Here is a 16,821-nt window from a genome sequence, read left to right on the forward strand (position 1 = left end):
TCGTGGCCACAAAGGAGCCCATTACAACGAAATGGGTCAATTAACCAGATTCGTATCCTGCCGTGAGTATCTCCGCGTGACACGAGCTGGAAAGAGGGAGGCACCGCGCCACTTGTCGAGATACCAGCGTGTACACGAGGTACACAAGGGTGAAGAGATAGCAGAGGCGCGAACGAGACGGGGAACTGCGACGTCACGAGGGAAGGGCGCCCCTTCGTGCTTCACCCACGAAGGTCGAGTGTGTGTATGACGAGGAGAAAGATAGGGCGAGGGGAAGCTCGGCTTAATTGGGGACGAGAGGAGGCTCGTAATTTCACGTCGCGACGCGAGGGCACCGGTGGCCAGGCGCCAGTAATTTGTAATCCGTATGCTCAGACACCGACTACCGCCTCTCTGACAGATTGAGATCTGGATATTAAGAGGGGAGGGAATCGTGCGTGGCGTTGCATAACAGTCGATTTTCTTTGAGTCGCGTTCGTCGTTCTTTCGAAAGTAAGAAGCGAAAGTAAGGGAAGCAAGATATAATTATAAATTTCTTGAGAGACTTTTCTTGATTTTTAATAGGCAAGAGGAAAAGAATGGAATTTTTCTATCTTCGAGATCGTAGAAGGAGTATTCGAGTACTCTTCGATTTGTGATTTATATTGCCTCGATTATAAAAATAATTATAAAAATAAGGAGAATAGGAGAATTAATTTTTAGAGTTTCTTAGAAAACTTGAGATAAATCGACGCTTTTTGATTCATTATAGGTATCGTTTCAATGAATTTTAAAAATACAAATTTTTATCTTCGTGATCTATTATGAAGAAAAATATGATCGATGTCATTTTAATCTAATCAATCATAAAAATGAGAAAAATAAAATTTTCGTTAAAAGTTAGAGAGTTTAAAAGAGATAGCCAAGTTGACGATCTTTGACTTATAAATGGAGCAGATATTGCTCTTTTCTTGCTCTTTAGAGGTGAAAATTTTCAATCAATTTTCCACTTGATTTTAATTAAAAACACAAGAATTTATTTTTGAAAATTAGTTCTATTTTTTAATTAATTAATAAACAACTTAATAAATAAATAAAAATAAGAAACATGGAAGAAAGAAAGTAATCTGATCATAAAATTTATATTAAATAACATATTAATTTTTTATCAGTCGTTTGAATATTTCATATAAAAATCCATTCATTTATTCATAATTTTCATCCAGTAAAATTACAACTTAATATGAAAACAACTTTTAAATTAAAAACATGGTTTTATCATCTGTAAATTAATTTCTCCAGTTCTTTATTTGCATCAGTTCTTTATTTTATTTAATTTACTCTTATTTTTTTTTTTTATGTTCTAAAATACACGTCTATTTCTGAAAATAATAAAAATACCACGATCGTGTTAATTTTTTATTTATGTAATATATGAATTTCATTTTATTTCAACTCATAAACAACATTAAAATTTATATTTTAACGTTATCGTTCATAAAAATTTTTCTCTACAATATAGCATATAAATAAATAAATAATAATAAAACAAAATTACCAAGAATATGATACAAATATCTTACAATAATATTCCAAGAGAGAGAAATTAAAACTTCACCTTATCAAAAACAATTCTTTCTTCGAAGAAACCTTTAAAATATTGGAATTATAAACTCATATCAATCCAACACGAAACATTAAATCTCCATCTCGAAAATAATTCCGAGTCTTTGCAATTTCTTGCTTTCAAACTTCATATTCGTTACATTTGTTCTTTGAAAACTCTCAAAGAGGTTCCCTGTTATATTCTTTTCCGCACGAGTACACGCCAGCAGCAAAAACAATTCGTAAATCTGATTATATCGATAAAGATTTATTTCTGTTTCATTCCTTCATCATAACAGACGATGATTCATATCTGGTAGACGCTTTGTTATTTCTCGCGTGAGGGAGTGAAAATTTCACAGACAGAAAATTCAAAGGTAATTCAGGGGACGATGTTATTAACATTTTCGCTCGTTCGTTTCATTTAATATCGCCGGCGTTAATAATGTACGCAGAAATTCAGAAATTCGCGATGAAAAAGCTCGACGAAACCCGTTTTGCTTTTCACGTGTGAACGCGTATATATTTTTATAATTACACTTTCGCACTCGTGATACTCGGTGACATTCAATCTTCTATAACGGAAGTTACGAAAAGCAATTCGAGGCACAGAAGAGGCACCATTGCGCGATCTTTTTCTTCAGATTATTACACAATATAATATTCTTTGAAATTATCGGGCTGAGAGGTGGAGAATTATTTTCCAAATTTATTTTTAACTATGGAAATTAATTAACGAGAAGCGTTACGTTATCCGGAAAGAAATTAAATATTTTGACGAAGAGAGAGATGTTACGTAAGCTTTGGAAAATTCCGAATATTTTTCCTTGTTTATCCCGAATATGAATGATTGAATATTTTTCTATATTTGAATTTCCTGAAAAGTATTTCTCGAAACTGTACGAGGTTATATGAAATATGAGTTTGCATGCGAAATAAATTGATTGGAAAAGTCAGAATCGGACGGACAGGTAGCAAGTTAATACAGAAGTTTCTTGAAAAATGATCGATGTTTCGGGGTTGTATGATCACCAAGCAAGATTGATGTACTGGTTTACGTCTCTGTTTTAAGACGAATCGCTATAACAGCTCATGATTTATCTATTTATCAAACTTTTCATTTTCATATTTCATGGATATACGCGAAAAAAGCCGATTCAATATTTTGGAGAATATATATAATTGTAAAATCTTTCAAAGTTTTATTGTCACAAAACATTCCTTTTACGGCACAAATATTTCTATCATTCCATCATTTTTATTTCTTTGATTTTTATTTCTAAATTTCGTTTAATACATTCGTTGTCACTATGGCATTGTCGACTTAGTATATGCATTGAATTATTTCCAATTGAGAAAAGATGTTTCTCGATACGTTCATTCCCTCTGTAGAAGTATCGTTAATGGACAAGATATCATATGTTTCGACAATGACAGCTAATGTAATTTCAACATCAAACATCAGAGATTCATCAGTATTGTTATAGTGATTATGCCGATAATATAAATAATATAAATTATACGATTTCGATAAAAAAATTAATATAAAAGGATTGGCTACATTATAAAATTTAAATTACAAAAAATCGATATGAATCATATGATGCAAGCATCTTGAAACGCACATGCATCAATTCGGTAAACAAGAAACAGGCAAGCTTTTTATCGCGAGGCACGTTCTCTACGCGCCAATTTTTATCCTCTAGCAGAACCATTCATACTTTGCTTTTGAATTCAAGCCAGATCGATGCACGTTTACTCATTTATCCGTGTCGATGAAAATCTATCGATCGTGATTTGATATCATGATGGATAATGCAAGGATACACTAATTATAGTTTGAAAAAGATCTTGTTTTCTGGAGTGGATAGACGGCATTTGCCAGATGAAAAGAGAAAGGATTCGCGAAAATTGTTCTGTAAATATTCTGTATTAAGAAAATTAAGAAAATAAGAGAAAATAGTGGATATGGTGTGATTAGATACTGTATTATGTTATTGGATAAATTTCTTCTTCTCTTGTGTATTTTTATGTAAGTGACGTGAGATTTATGGAGCTTTTCACTCTCAGTTTACCGAGTGACTTCTGGTGTCGTTCCTTTTAGGACGTTGACCCGTCCATCCACGAGAAAGGATAACAGGATAGTAAACCTGTCTAAGCACTTTTACGATCCCCTCTTCATAAATCCAGATGACGAAACACGTTACACGAAATACGGTCTCGAAATAAAAATATCTACCCTCGTAAAGCAAATACCCAATTATTAAATCTTCCTCTCTCCAGCTTTTATCTTCAGCTTCAAAAAATTCGATTATTTTTTTACTCGATTTTTATTCGATTATTACAAATATTACCAATATATTGAAATGTACATACATAGAACCTCGAAATATTGTTGCAAAAATTTTCCAATACGCATTTCCTCCGTATTACATTCCATCTATATATTATTTAATCTGTTACGGCGAACCTAGCGTCTAATTCAATAATACCGTACCAACACCTGAACCAACATCAGAAATTCTGGAATACCAAAGTATTAAAAATCCCCAAACATCATTTCCATATTATCGACAACCAATAATCTCGACGCCAGAGGCGGCACAAAAGTGCCCAGGCGCGACGTATATTCGTAAAGATATTCGTTCCACGCTCGATACAACAACCCCTGGCTTTCCATTTTTCCTCTTTCCGTTCGCGTGCATCTGCAAACAGGATGAAATGAGATAGAATCGAGCAGAGGTGAAATAGAAAGAGAGAGAGAGAAGAATATTCCTGCATTCGAACTATTTTTAGAAATCGATTCTAATTTTGATCCGTGTCTCAAATATATTGCGTAAACGATAATAATATGTTTCTATGATGGCGTCGAGATGGTTTCTTCTTCCGTTTCGGGAAGAGTCTCGGTTGGCTCGTGATAAAAAGAAGGACCGAGGGCGAGAAGACGCCAAAAGGGGCGGAAGAGGCGAAGGGAGGGAGGTAAAAGGGAGGGTGAGGGCGCGGATGCACGACGATAAGTTCGCGAGAATAGGAACAGGCTGGCTGATGGCGAGCCGGAGAAACGCTTCGGGACGAACGTTTCCTTCTTACAGATAGGATCAAACGAAACGTTGAAGGGGAGTGAAACGTTGCATTCAACCCGAGAAATCGCCCTTTCCTTCCTTCCTCTCCTATTGCCGCTTATCCACTTTCCCTCCTTTCTTCCATCTTCCTTTCGTTTTTATTTTTCACTCCTTCATTTTTCCTTTCTAGTGTTTCATCGTGATAGGAATAATATCGAATGAATGAAGGCTTTTATTTTAATTTGCGAATAGAGGATTAACGATTGATTTTAAATTGTATAAGATAGAATTTATAGACGATGGTAAAGTAGAAATAAAATGAATGAAAGATGAATTTTTTAACTTTGGTGTAATCTCTTTTTAGTATAAGTTTAGAATATGAAGAGAAATTTAAGTAATGAACGTGACTTCAGTGAAAATTACGGCGTTCCAATAAACTACATACCGAGTTGCATGCGCGTGCTCTTCTTTTTGTTCCATTTGACGCAGAAAACGAGAGGGTATATTGCACGTCATTGCGAGTGTGTCGCGTCAACGTCAATCAGAAAAGTGGAGAACGGTGTTAAAGGAAGAAAATGCGTACCGTGTGACCGGAAACGGCGCGGAACGTTATATTCTTCTCGATCGAAATGCTTGTTTCTAATTTCTCTTTCTATTATTTATAGTTCATAAAAAGAAAAAAAATATTTTCGCAAAATTTGCGAAATTTGAAATTAAACTATCTAATGAATTAATTTCATTAAAAAAAAATTGATTCACGATGAATTTTCTAACAGAAATTAATTTTTATTGCTTTTATTTTTTTACATACATGTTATTAAATAATTTGATTTTGTAAAATTACAAATATTAATTTGATTTAAAAGATTTAAAACTTTATTTAATCATTGCAACATCTATAATAATATCTATCACGTTTTACACATGCTACTAGATCTCTTTCTTTTTATTTTCATTAATTTTCTAAATTCTTATAATAACTATTTTCCACATTATCGAATTTTTAATAGAAATAGAATTGTATTTACAATTCACGGTAATAATCGAAGAATTTAAATATTTCTTACATTGCAAGAGTAAATTTTTTCGGGTGAATGACTGTAATAATAGTACAACTATAATTTCGAATTATGATGTACTTTGTGTTATTATCATGAAATATTTCGACATATTGTTGCGCGACAATAGGAAAATCTCCAGGGAAAGAGATCAATGATTCGGTGGGCGGCGACACACGAGCATTTACTATACTCCATAAATTTTGAATCGTATAATTTATTTATTTCACCGAACTCCATAAATCAGTGCTTTATAACGGAGAAGAATCTTCTTATTTTCAGTGTTTAATATTTTCTCGTTTCATTGTCAATGGAATTTATTTGATGCTTCGTTGACAGAATAATAATCGAAACAATAATAGCTTAAAATGTTTTGTAAAAAGATGATGTAAGTTTTATTAAAACGTTTGATTAAAAAATCGTTTATTTTAATCAACGTTTTAAGCTCAAAGTCAAAGAGACATTTGTTTATCGAATATTTAAATCGAGATTCAAGTAAATTTGTTCGGGCAAATACTCAGTGGAATCGATACATAAGCATTCTGTACTTTATTGAATTTGCGGATTTTACTTTTGTTTTCGAACTTTTGTTTTTAAGATTATGTAAATAGAAAAAGCGATTGCAGAACAATTGCTTGTATTTATAGAAATTCATGTCATAAATAATAATGCTGAACATTAATTTAATTATTTTCAATATTCCATTGTACAATTCGCACATACACCAACATATACCAAACATTTTAATTATGAAAAGAAAATTAAAAATAATTATACGAATGTGATGTCAGAGAATGATGGATATTCCAACGGAATTCAATAAGAAGGATATTTTTTCAACCAACCAAAAAGCAAATTGTCATCAATCTTTTTAGAGAAAATCGGAAAAAGGATTAAAAGAACTAATAGATAATTTATCTAAAAATACTGACATAAAACTGCAAATTGAACGAAACCAAAGTTATAAAACAATCATTTATATTTCTCTCTGTTTACTGCAATGGAAACCGAGATTTAGAAAAAGAAAATACACCGATATTACGTTTCACGTTCGGAAGAAAAATACCACAAATCATCAAACAACTCCTCCATTTTATCCTTAAACCAACTGCTTGCAAGCGGTATCGATTCAAAGAAGAACACCCCCAGCGACAGAGGGAATCAAAGGTCGTTTACTCCCGGTGATAAAAAGGACAAGAGGGAACAAAGGGATTCCGAGGATAAACGTGGAAATCTCCCTGAACAGATTTTTCTCCATCTTTCGGCTCCTTGCCCTAAAACCGTTCACTTTTCTGTCAAAGCAGAGTGGAAACGAGAAACTAAATGGAAACGTGGATCGTGAATTGCCGATACGATTAATGGTTTCGTTAATATGTAGCAATTTCGATCGACCGCAACCCAATTCATATTATTGGCAGCTAGACAGAGGGTGAACGGGGACGAGAAACTCGAATTGGTCGGTGGTATAGAAGGGAAAGCCGACTTCCCAACCCTCTCACCCTCTCTTTCAAAAGCTTCCGCGTGTTTCGTTAGCTCGCGGTTTCGTTAGTTTGCGGTTTGCCCGCTGCGTGGCGCGCTTGAGTTATATGATTGTATAAATGACCGACTCCTTTATCAACGCGATTACTAATCACTACTCTACGTTAATAGTTGTCGTTATTAAATACGTGCATCGTTTCCTAGATTCAATTCATAATGCACTTTGGATATGGATAATTTGTACTGCGTTTCTAATTGAGTTGTGGATATAATACGTGAAACGTGCATTTCATATCTTCGACGTTACGATCAATCGAATTCAATATCATTGATTTTAATTGAAGAGTTTTAATTACTTTTATTACATAAGATGTGTTTATTACATAAGATATACTCTTTCGAGCACGATTTTATCTCATTTTCAGTTTAATTTTCAAATTCTTTTTATAATTTCCCTACAAAAATTCGAGATCGAATTTCAACGATCAAAATTTATATTGCATTTTACCATTTTCAAATGAGATCCTTCAAAATCCCTCACATTCTTCATCTCGCTTCCGCTACTTTTTCTGAAGTAACTCTTACAATCTCCATTCAATTTTCTCCACCAACTTCTCGTTCAACGAATGAAACTCGTGAAACGACTCGTTCGTAGAATAAGAAATAAGAAGTCTCTCGCTCTCTCGTAGAGTAAAGGTATGTAAAATGAAGATGTTTGGTCGTAGATCTATATTGACATCTCAAGCGTGCTTCCGTATTTTCAATTACGTTCCCTATAGAAGGATAATGTAAAATCAGACATCCATAGCGTTTCGACGCTATTCAAGTTTACATCTTTGCTCGCTTCTTGTTTCTCTCTCTCTCTTTTTCGTCCAGTTCGAGGCTTCTCGCAAGACGACGCTATTATCCAGTGTCCATTGTGCGCGATGAAAAGAAATTGCGCGTTCACCACGTGGCCTCCTTGGGTTAGACGCGGATTAACGACCTCCATGATGAGACTCGCATTAATTATGCACGCCTGCTCGCTCGGCTAACGATGATTCGTCCACCGAGAACGTGCAATTGTAGGGGATGCCATGACGAATTTTCAACGGGACCGTTTGTTATCTTAACCGGTATTGTCCTCTCCTGGGTCCAATTTTGGACACGTGTACACTGGAATCCTTGGTGATACAAACAGTAAAAGCGCGTGACAGTAAAAGATGTAGAGCGTGGAGAAATGTAAGGTTGGTGGAAATTTGCAGAATGTGGCGTGATGGCACGTGTGTTGCGTGATTTTGATAATTTATTTCGCTTACTTGAAAAACGTAATTCTTCGCATCAATAAATCTTCGAAGCGTGTGAAAATTGATAAAAGTTCCTTCCAATGAGACGAATATTTTCTAAATCCTTTTTTAACGAATTTTTAAGATAATTTTAATTGTGAGACTATTATTTATAGTACGATTTTGAACAAGATAAGGGAGTAGAGGATAAAGAAAGATTAGGATGTAAGAAAAGGAGATGCGTTTAATTCCGCTAGGAGATTCATACAGAAGTAAATCCTGGTAGACCAGCGCCTTAGATGTCGAGATGGATCAGCTCAAAGGATATATATTTGTATGAAAAGGATACTTGGGAGGGGAGAGACAGGGTAGACTCTCCAGAATTTCCTTGGAGACTACCTAGAATCTCTTTGCTGGCGAATGTAGAAGGAGTGTAATATATACCGAGATTAACTAAAATTCTACGTTATACATCCAAACTATATAAAGAAATTTTCTTCGCTAATTAATAACATACAAAATTTCCATTCTCCTTTTCCACAAATCTACTACCCACTACAAATCTTTCGCACGAAATCCATTAATCACATTCCAACTCAAAATACATCGGATATACTTCACGCAACCACCCGCAAAAACACCCCTCGTCGATCACGCACAACTCGATCCAACCCCAATCATTTCACCCAAGGGATCCTATCCACGAAAAAACGTGGACCAAGAACGTCACGCCAAGTACAATTCAGAAAAATTCCAAGGATTCGACTCTCCTCGTTCTTGTTCCTTGGAAAAAAAATCGAGTTCAGAGAAAATCATACCGCGAGACGTTGAAAGGAATAGTGGAGTTGAGGAGTGGGATAGGGTCACGACCCGTTTATGGAAAAGTCAACGTGGCGGTTATTTGTCACGGTTAATGGGCCGCGTTGCGTCGACGGGAGTTGGCCTCCGTCGTTAACTCGTTACCTCCCGGTAATCCGATGGCGCTACGCGTCCAGACGCCATCGCGAAGTCGCCCTTTGTCACGGCGCCCTCTTTCGCTTCGTCTGCTCCCTAGCATCGATTAATCACGTTCTATCCCTACCCCACCCACAATTCCGCGCCCCACGCCGCTGCAACCCCGCTCCTTTTTCCTTCCTCCACCGCATTTTTCGACCTCCCCCTCCTCTCTTCTTCACGGTGTCGCGCGCTCGTTGCACCGGAAATGGGTTCATCCGCCGCTTCCGGAGAAACGCGCGGAGATTTGACGATGCGTCGAGGATGAATTTGGAGAAGATGAGATTTTTAGATTTTGCTTGCGTTATACTTTGAAGCGAGAGGGGGAGAGATGAATGTCGTGTGTAAAATTGAACGGTGATTATTTGAATTGATTGGTTATAGATATGAAAAAAAGCTGCGAAAAATGACTCACTTATTATATGTTGATATTGCACAATGCAATAATGTGGATTTTGAAGATTAGTTGTTCAATTATAACATTAAGATGTACTGGAAGATGATTATTTTAAAGGATGGTGTAAGAAGATATGTCTGTGTAAACAAAGTTACTTTGAATCCCTTAAAATATGGTTTCATCTCGTAAATTTTGATATTATATATGATGAAGTATTCCATGTATAATTATTCCTTTCAACATTCAACAAAGAGAGAGCTTGTGCCACTTATTATTTACTATTTCCTCCGTGTTAAATAGAACGTTATTTTTCTCGTGTAAAATCAATTATTCGATTCTGCTTTCTAAATGACATTTCCTTTATCTATCTCTGTGAAAATAAAAATACGATTTGATATTATTATAGATTAATTTACTCGAAAGATCTGATTTTGCTTTGCGTTTGCATTTTACAAGAATGTAAAGATACAACAATTCAATCACGTTTAAAGAAATTCCATTTGATTTATATAGAACGCATTAATTTTATAATATAATTAACTATCCTTTTATTTCGATTAAACATTCGTAAATGCACAATTGAGTAACCATAAACGATAAAATAAAATATTCAAATCGAATAAATATCTCGGATCCGTTTTGTCGAAAACTTCGCTCAATTTCCAAAATTATCTACTATCTCTTCGATTGCCTCCCATGAGTTTGATCATAAACCTGATCAAACTCACCCCTCTTCCACATCGATCGAACCATCCTGAATTCCTTTCAGGACAGAAACAACAAGACTACAAAGTCTCCGGAAGAATTCGTTAATTGTGAGAGCCCCGATAGGGATTCTTTCACTCCCTCCCAGAATTCTTGGCCAAGTATTTCAGAGGTAAACGCTTTCCCCTCGGCCCCTCTCCCTCGTCCAGTTTCTCCTTTGACCCGAGTTAATAATCGCATTTTTTAAATAACTTTCGCGACACCCGATGGATCCGTCGTTAATTCTCTTGCAGTTTTTCATTTCAGAAAGGGACCAAGGTGTCGGGTTACGAATGATCCGAACTTTGAAACGGAAGCCTTCGTTTCTATCGTCACAAAAGGGATAAAACGACGTTTCCTCTCTTGTCTATATATCTTGTGACGGGCAAAGTGCTAGGAGCGTCTCTCTTTGATAACAATTTTTTTTTTCTTTTCTCCTTTTCCCATTTTCCATCTTTTCACTATACTTTGTTTTGCTCTATGAAGTGGAAAAAGCGTGCAACTTTTTGACGACTTTCACGTATGGAATTTTATCTCTGGGAAATGGGTGTTCCACGTTTAGAGAAATGGAGAGGTGTCTTTTTGTGTACTGTTTTTTGGAGATTGGAAAGGATCGTTCGAGTTTTTAGCGCAAATATTTAACGTGATATGGAAGAATAAAATATTCTTATTCGAAGTGTCACAAGTCTGATAGTCTAATTATTCGTAATTAATGCTTTAAATACATCGTCTTCGTCATTTCTTCGAATCGATTTATTTTTCAATTTTCAATATCGAAAATTTTTCTTCTTCGATTCCTTTAATCTTTCATACGCAAATTTTCGTTCAGAAACTATTTTTTTCCACGAGAAAGAAAATTCTTATGCGCGAAGAATTCTGATAAAGTGAAAAATTGTGGTTTGAATTAATTCCAAGTGCGACGTAAAAACATATAACAACAGGTTGAATAAAACTCGACAAATTTCAAAATACAGTTTTTTCAAGCAGCTCGTATCCCATCCATTACTTTTAATATGATCCATCGAATAAAACGGCTTTAAGGGAAAATAAGGATACAAAGGGATGCCCCAGGGTCTGGAACGTTTACAATGGAAATTTCATATGACGTCTCCCGTAAAACTGTGCGCGGTCGATGCGCGAGGAAAGACACTTTTCTGAAATTGTAGCCCATCGCGTCAAAAGCATGTTACAAGTTGCATGCCGAGGCAGCGAGTTTAAGTCGGGGACCCAAGTTTATTGCATGTCACACAGTGGCCGAGTGGATTCCAAGAATGTGCGACAAAACGCGGAATCCTCCGTGGAGAGCATGCGGTATCGAGGATCGTACAAGTTTGAGCGTCGTACAGCGAAATTTTGTTGAGCACTTCTGTCCGGATTTTTTTTTACAAACTTCTTCTAAAATGAAATTGTTATCTTATTTATGTGTACAATTCGCAGAACGTCGAGAAAAAAAGAAAAAAAACTCGGGTAAATTTTTGAGATAGAAATTAATGATGTATTCTCACGACTGTGATTCTCGATAGATGAAGATATTCTATATAAATTAACGATTAAGATTAAGAATATAAATATATATATATCATTTTCTGAAAAATAAATATTATACATTACTCGATTCAACTTAATTTAAATCTAATTCAAAATTTTTGAGCATTATCAATTACCTTGTTATTTCTTCTTCTCACTTATTTCGTTCAATCTTGAATTAAAATTTAATTGTAATAATTAAAATATAATCGAATTTCATGAACTTCTCAAATCCTTTGCTCCAATTTATCTCCTCCCCTCCTTTCCTGAAATCACGAAACCTATTTCAAAGTTTCAACCTATTTTTTTTTTCCCTAAGCTCCCCACAACCACGCAAGCCACTTTTAATATACAACAAACCTCGGCAGAGTACTCGACGTGAAACCACCAGCTCCCCTGCCGCTCTCACGTTTTCCATTCCCATTTCGCAACGTTAACGCAGTCGGACGCACCCTAGCCCTCATTATCCTTTTGATGAAACCAAGACTAAACGACGCATCCGTTTCGACTTGCACGCGTGTAAACCATCCTCCACCGGGGTCCCGAGCCTTCACGAGGGCACGTTTCCTGGAAATTCTGGAATAACCCGATCCCCGCTATCGCTAAATACTTGGTAGACCAGCTTGAGCCAATAACAAGTCGCGAATTCCATGGAAAACAACATTTTCGGACTTGTTTGCGACTCGAATTTTCGAACGGCTATTTTATTTGAATACGAAGAGATGGTACGAAGAAAGTGCACAGAGGTAATTTACTCCTTGTCACTGGACGAAAGGAATGAAAAGAGAGAAACAGAGAGAGAGAGAGAGAGAGAGAGAGAGAATGTAGCCTTGAGGAAAGAGTAAGTGGAAACGAAGGTGGAGAGGAGGGGTTGGAAAAAAGAGAAAATTCCACGTAAAACGGTTTACAAATCCGGAATTACTTCCAGCAAGTATCTATTCCACAGGATTTAGTATCTGTCGTAGGCGGTAATGCAACAAGGAAAAAGAGAGAGAGAGAGAGAGAGAGAGAAAGAGAGGATGGTGTACAAAGAGAGGAGGTAAAGGATGAAGGGGATGAACGAAACGAAGGGAGAGTTCGCGGGAAAAGGAGAAGAATAGGCAGGGATTTAATTGCGGAATTCCCAGTAGTAATGTCTACCATGGACCACCCTCTTCTCTTTTCGTCTTTCCTTGTCCTATCTCTCGCGCTTTTATCTTCATTATCTATCAACTTAGCCAAGAGCCAGGGCCGAATTCTCTTCCCATCCAGAATTGGTGAATATTTCCACTCGAAATATATCCTCTATCTTCTTTTTCTTTCTCTTCCTCTTCTTTTCCTTCCAGTTAGTTTTCTACGAAAGGAGAAAGAGAAAAAGAGAGAGAGAGAGAGGCAAGGATCGACCTAAGCTTAACTCGATAAACTCTTCGAGAGCTTTGAATCAGACGGTAAATTCCGCGGTTGCGTTTATCAGAGTTACTACGAATTGCATGAAAGAAGGGGGAGAAAAATATGGGGGATGAATGCGATCGATAAAGTTGCTGCAACTTTTCCCTTCGACTTGTTTCTATTATTTTCCTTTTCTCCTTTCGTTTGCTTTTTATGTTATATTTTTTTCTATCTTGTTCCCTCCTTTTTTCTTCGATTTTCGTTTCTTTCTCAATCGGGTGGAATGAAATTGTTGAGAAATTCTCGGTTCATTAAAACCATAATTCGTCTCTGCTTTGTGAAACTCGTATATCGCGAGATTTATTATTCTGAGAGAGAAAAAGAGAGAGAGATAGAGAGTGGATCGCAATGAGTTATTACACCATAAGTTTAATAATAAAGGTATATTTTTGTCTTAAAACTTTTTCGAGAAGTCGAGTCGACAACCATTTTTCTACATTACGTGATCGTTTATCCAGACAAGATCATTTATCCTTTAAACGTTACTTCATACAAATATCATAATCGTTATTTCATCGTAGATTTCTCCATTTTAAAAATCAATAAACATGTATCTTAATATTATTATTATTATACGTGATTTAAAATCTCGTTAAAATTTCACTTTGCGCGAACTTCCAAGAACTATCTACCAGAAATTAACCCATTAATCGCACAATCTTCGCAACGATGGGCGTACAATATGGAAATCGGGTATAATAGAATTTACCGTGGAGCACGGAACACTTTCTTATTAACGGTAATGCGCGAGGAAGTCGTATTTTCGAAGACAAAGTACCAAAGGTAGTCGCAAAGTTTTGGGTAAACTTGGAGCTTCCGGTATGCAGAAGGAACATACGCTTCGAGTCGCGAAATCGGAAGTAACGATACGGAAAATTTTACGCGGTAAAATTCAAATAAGGAAGAATCGAGAAAACGATCCATTTATCTTGGAATCTGAGATTATCAAATTTGGAATCAAATTTCACGAATAAAATTCGTCGATATTTTTAATTTATTACTTATATATAAATTATTTGTTTTGAGATACTTTGAAAAGTTACATATTTTCGGAAGAATTAATTTTTAAATTTATAACTTCTTCTTTATCGAAATTAAAATAAGATATCAGAAGAGCAAAATTTTTATATATTCTCTATAATGTCTTTTTTAAAATGATTCAATTTTTATCTCAAATATTTTACACTAAAATTATTACTATATATCATTATTTCGATCTCAATAAAAATCAGAATTAACATTTTTATTAACCAATTCGCCATTATACGATGATATTGTGAATAAATTTATCGCGATATAAATATGAATTACGTAACAAATATTCTAAAACAATTATATAAAGTATTATACGATACAATTAAATATATAATTCATAGTTATATCGTATAATTATATTGTGCAATTATATTTTAAATAAATCGTAACGTACACATAATTATACGATTATTAATTAAACATGATTTCTCTCAAGATATATAAATATAATGTGAATTGGTTAACAGCAAAATTACCAATTACTAAAGATATTAATTCAAACATTAATAACCCCCCTCCTCCTCCTCCTAATAACTATCTCCATCAAATTTTCTCCTTCAAATTTCACTCCATAATTTCTTCTTTTAAATGTCCTCCTATTATCACTATCGAACTCATCCCCCTTTTCCGTGTAATTAAAAAATTGAATCGAATTAACTGCATCCAGTGCTTCGTGAAAATCAAACGAATCAGTCACTCTGCTCGCCCTGTTCCCTTTCGAGATTAATTGCTTGTCGACACTCCCGCTAATTTGCAGCGAACTTCTGCCCCGAAAAGCGCAGACTTACAAACGAGGAGAGGCATTCGTAATAGGGGGTGTGGTAGGGGGTGAATTGAATTAGCATGCCTGTCGGAGAACAACACCGATCTAGAGGAGAGGAGGGGGGCAAGAGAGAGAAAGAGAGATAGAGAGAAGAGGAATTTTGAGCTTCCGGTGGAATTCGTTCCCCAACAGATGTTCCTCTTTCCGAATCGAATCGATTTTATCGTGATACGAAGGATTGGAACATCGTTAAGTCGCGTTCGATCGAGTGTTCTCTGTTAACCAGTCGCGTGGAGAGAAGTTTCTAATTCGACGACCCTGCTTTGTATGTGTGTGTGTGTGTGTGCAGGTTTATTATGGCCGTTCTCTCGGATAGTGAATTTCGAGAAATCGTGTTGATCATATATACGTTATATAGAAAATTGAATCAAACGGAAACGGAACGATAAATTCGGATTGGCAATTATATATATGGCGCGTGTATTGGGATAGAAATTTTTGTAGTTTGTTTTGAAAATAAATACGAAAATGTTAAAAAGTTTTTAATTCAGATATATCTGTAATTTCTTTTCATTCTTGACAATGATAGAGGGATTTGATTTTTAGAATGGGCTATTTCTTAAAATTTTGTTTGCTATTTTAAACGGAAAGTTTAGAAGGCGAAGTTTCAGATTCGTTATAATAATGACGGAGATTATTCGATCGTTATTGGCGTGATATCGGTTGTAATGGAATTCGAAGAATGCTGAGCCACGGCAAATCAGTTGAGAAATTGGAGGAGATTGAAAAAGACGTTGGCACAGATATGACGTTTCAGGGAAACGAATAGGTTTTCCACGATGGTTCGAAGGAAGCTAAGAAAAATCAATGACACACCCCTAAAATCTCGCGTTGAAACTGGTGATATTTATGTGTCTCCTTTGTACCGTTCCGAGGATATAAATTACACTTTTTTCCCCCTCCCCGGCCATTTCTCTTCCATTCACCACCAAGATTCCGAAAATTCTTTTCTCGGTTATTACAGAAACTGTATAAAAAAATTTTTCTATTGTGTAAAAATAAAAGTACGATGATGAAGAAAAAATTCTTCGAGGCTCTTTTCAATTAATTATTCGCCTCGTTCACCCAGATTTGCGCGATTACTTGCGACTTTAAGAAAAAGGGTGAACAGTTCGAAGGGGGAGGGGGTTTAAACACGCGGAAGAATGCAAAGCGGCAGAAATGAGATGCATTAACTCTGGTAAACAGCGGAAATTTATTTACGCTTTATCGACAGTCCGATATAAATTGAGAGCATCGAACGGTGTGCGCCTCCTATTTTATTTCATCCGGCTAAAGTTCTTGTGCCCCGCTGTATGCATTTATTTTATTCCTTTTTCGTTTCTATCCGGGTTGCAAATTATCGGGGAACGATTTAATTGTAAAGCGCGTCTCGCAATGCGCCATTTATACGACGATTCCTTAATGGTATCCGCATCGAATATAT

General features: G+C 35.7%; 1 protein-coding gene and 1 long non-coding RNA gene across 2 annotated transcripts in view; one reads left to right on the forward strand and one right to left on the reverse strand.

Annotated features, from left to right (window-relative positions):
• LOC102677882 (neurobeachin) overlaps nucleotides 1-16,821 on the reverse strand; it is a 240,681-nt gene that overhangs the window by 163,155 nt on the left and 60,705 nt on the right. The window lies entirely within an intron of this gene.
• Nucleotides 3,971-14,231, forward strand: LOC116185229. Its single transcript, XR_004150032.1, has 3 exons — nucleotides 3,971-4,326; nucleotides 12,895-12,933; nucleotides 13,146-14,231. It is a non-coding gene; the product is annotated as an uncharacterized LOC116185229 (long non-coding RNA).

Source organism: Apis dorsata, unplaced genomic scaffold, assembly GCF_000469605.1.
Source record: "Apis dorsata unplaced genomic scaffold, Apis dorsata 1.3 scaffold_133, whole genome shotgun sequence".
Classification (NCBI taxonomy): Eukaryota; Metazoa; Arthropoda; class Insecta; order Hymenoptera; family Apidae; genus Apis; species Apis dorsata.